The following is a 3,730-nucleotide window of genomic DNA, read 5'->3' as shown; positions in this document are numbered from 1 at the left end:
GACAGACAGACAGACAGACAGACAGACAGACAGACAGACAGACAGACAGACAGACGGACGGACAGAAACAAAAACAGAGGGTGATAGAGAAAGAGTGGATAAGAAGAGACAGACAGGCAGTCAGACAGACAGATAAGCAATCAGACAGACAGACAGGTAGACAGACAGACAGACAGATGAATTAATAAATAATTACCCATTCATAAACTCTTGAATCTCCAACTTCACATCATGGACAGTGTTGGTTTTACGTACCTGACTATCAATTCCTTACTACACTAATATTGTCTATCGGAAGTGCACGTTCCTTGGGTATACATGGTGAAAAAAATAGTAATGTCGAGAGTACACCTTAGAAATCAATGACGTCATTATGGAATTTATTCAGTTTTTTCTCTCTGAGGAACATTTTGTTGTGATATAATCTGTGCCTTTTGGCGTGTAAAAAATCTGTGTCTTGGCAAAAGTTTTCACATTGCTATTGAATTCTAAATGCTGAACGTTGGTTAGTGAAAAGGGGCTAGACGGGGACCAGGGAGATGATAGAATGGTTCTTCGTGTATTCTTATTCTGTGTCGTGCTTGCAATGCCGTCAGGCTAGGACTAACACTTTATTTCTAATCAAGCTTAAAAATCCCGCCCCCTCCCCGGGCAGTCTGGTGATTTTCTCAACTTTGGGGGGGGGGGGGGCTGGTAGTAGATATATAGATATAACCAGAGTTGTTCGTATCCTTTTTTATGTGTCTTTTGTGCTGAATTATCATGACATTTGCATACCCACATTCATTTTGTCACTGATGGTCTGATTAGAATATGATTCTCAGCACGGTATCCCAAAGGGACCACTGGACCAATAAAAAGCTAAAAATGGACAAGAATTGACACAAAGTCCCAGAGCAAGGCCTCAGTCGTATAAGATGGGGTTATCGCCCCTTTATGTACAATCAGGTCATTTGAGAGTCGGTATCTCTGAATGTAACGTCAATATCCTTTGGAACTGTGCCAAATAGGTGGAGACCCTCGAAATCCTCCTAACAACCCAAATTTAGTAACATCCCTTTGGGGATTCGAACCAATGTCACCCTCAGCTCAACATGATACCAACTGAGCTTAAAGTGCCCCCCACAATGCCCCTGCCTTAGCCTTGTCGCAGTGAGTTTGTCGACCAGACCCAGTGGTATTCGAAGGATCTTGAACCTGGCACGGGTCTCCTTTATCCGACCGGGCATGGGCTGTTCCATCCGTCGTCCTCCCTCTGTACTCGTGTCTCCTCATGTCACCGTCACCATACCACCCCCTGTTTCTCCTGGGACATCCTCCTTTTCGTATTCCCTCCAGGGCCAATTGTAAATATTAAACATCGCTATGGACACAAGTCAGATCATTTACTAGAGAGATGCTTCAACCCACATCTGTGACGGCCAATCATTTATGGGTGGAATACAGTACCATAGCTGAAAGGTGGAGATACTCTATAAAATAGTATAATCCCCCCATGCAAAACAAACTTATAGTTAGTGCATGTAAGCTTTGGAGCCTAACTGTGTCACCGCGTTCGGATGATTAGAGCTTGTTTGTCAATAAGAGTACGAAGCATTTTTTAAATGTTTAGCTGTTCATTTCTTCAGAGGCCCTAGGGGTACGTTGAAACCCCTTTGTCGGACTTAGCATTCAGAATAAATGCAACTGAGATTGTACTTCTACTTTGAGAATGCTGTCTTAGGGTAGGGCACGTCCTGTGCAATGAGAAAAACAAATGTTTTAAAACTTTAAAAATGTTACGTTTTATATCAAACCCTCTTTTAAGGGCTTGGTTCAGCTCCAGTTGCTAGATACCGCACATCTACTCCCCAGCTCTGAGAAAAAACTAGCCAGTATTCAGCCAAGCATCTGTCATTGATTGCTCAGAATAACCTGAAAAAGCAAAAGCTGAAAGTTACAATTTTGCTAAACCCCTGCCCGTATACTGAGTCACGAACGAACTGGCTTACAGCCGCCTCAAACAGCCATTCCGGGAGGCTGAGGTCGCCAACATCGGAGGTTGTCGAGTTATAGAGGCTGAACAAGAATGAGACGTCTGGGGGTGTCACAGTTTTATTTTTGCTCCACACTTTGTGGATACCATCGTGGAATGGGGAAAAAGGAAAGATAAAAAAAATCCAATATCGGTGGGGCTCAAAAAAGTCGGAAAGGGGAGTGAGTAGACCAGTGTCACCTCAAGTTCTAACGTATGTCCAGCCGACTGGCGCAGTGACCTCCCCGGTCATCCTCCTTCACGACGGTAGCAAAGTTCAGTCATAAATATTAATGAGTTGTTATTCCTTGTGGTCACTCGAGTGGCTCCCAGGCCAGGGGAAAGATTGATGGGGTGTGGTAGTATTGGGATAGCCATAGCTCGCGCTTTCAACGCAATGGCATATATGTAAGGAGACTTTGTCTTTGAGAATGTATAAATGTGAAAGCGAACGTAACGCATTGACGGGAACGTAGTAGTTTGATAAACAGCTAAAACCGTCTGTGACGTTGCAACAATGCACTGGCGAGACAGTCGGCCTTCATTCATATGGCATATTGTCAATGAAATAGATGCATTTGTTTTCAAAACAGCGCATGTGTCTGCCAGACATTCTTTTCATTCTAACTTCCCATATGTTGTTTCATGCAACCCATTGTATTCGTTTCTAAATTGGGGCCAATGTCAAAAGAAAAGAATCATAACACAAATTAATACGTTGGCTGCATTGTGGAAGTTGTCTCACCATTGTCTAGAGAAAAGGGGAGGACAAGAGTCCACATTATTCTACTGTTCACTCCTCAACAAAGAAACATACAACATTTGTCAGTAGTCGATGACATCACTGGCTGCTTAGTCGGTATCATAACGGATTACAGTACCGATGGTCATAGTTCGAATCCTAAATGGCAGTGGGTTGTTCCAAAACACAGGCTGTTTGTGGGGCTCGCAATGTTCCCCGCTCAATCTAGCTTGTTCGATTGATGTTAACTCTTGAGGCCTTGTCTCGTAAATAGGACTTCAATGTTAAAATATGCGTTATATGCATACTTTATTGTTTGTTCTTGAACTCTAAATATTCCTTATAAACGAAGGTCGTTCCATTTCCTCATTTTACCATAGTACACGATATAGGTCGGTATCAATTTTGTTTCCTCATTTAACGTATACAAAAACAAACATTCTCCATTGAAGGGCAAAAAGTTGTGGTATTTGTTTACTTACTTACTCTGATAGACTTGAGACGGAAAATGAGAATAATGAGTAAAGAGAAGATAGTAAGGAGAGGAGAAGGATGTGAGAGGGGTGAAGGTGAAGCAAAGAGAGGAGCAGAACATGAGTGGTCTCTGATAAGATATGTCAAAGGGAAGTAAATAACGTTAATAGGTTCATAAACATTCTGGGGTAGAGACGGGAGGGGCGAGCATTGGAAGAGCGAGAGAGAGCCAAGATATAGAGTGAGAAAGAAAAGGATAGATAAAGTACGAGGACGCAATTAGCCTTATTGTCATTATAAGGGGGTAATGGGATAGGTAGATAGATAGATAGATAGATAGATAGATAGATAGATAGATAGATAGATAGATAGATAGATAGATAGATAGATAGATAAAATTACACTTTTATCGATCCCAAAAGGGCAATTTGATGTACAATGGCAAACATACATACATACATACATACATACATACATACATACATACATACATACATACA

General features: G+C 41.8%; 2 protein-coding genes across 2 annotated transcripts in view; one reads left to right on the top strand and one right to left on the bottom strand.

Moving 5' to 3' along the window:
• LOC101846920 overlaps positions 1-293 on the bottom strand; it is a 2,912-nt gene extending 2,619 nt beyond the window's left edge. Inside the window, exon 1 of the mRNA XM_005108652.3 lies at positions 197-293. The gene's annotated coding sequence lies outside the window, so the exon portion shown is untranslated. The remainder of the gene's footprint in view (positions 1-196) is intronic.
• Positions 1-3,730, top strand: part of LOC101847146 (alpha-2C adrenergic receptor-like) — a 50,984-nt gene that overhangs the window by 32,781 nt on the left and 14,473 nt on the right. The window lies entirely within an intron of this gene.

Source organism: Aplysia californica, unplaced genomic scaffold (assembly GCF_000002075.1).
Source record: "Aplysia californica isolate F4 #8 unplaced genomic scaffold, AplCal3.0 scaffold00706, whole genome shotgun sequence".
NCBI classification, from domain to species: domain Eukaryota; kingdom Metazoa; phylum Mollusca; class Gastropoda; order Aplysiida; family Aplysiidae; genus Aplysia; species Aplysia californica.
Note: the sequence above shows the minus strand (reverse complement) of the source record. Positions and strands in the feature narration are given on the sequence as shown.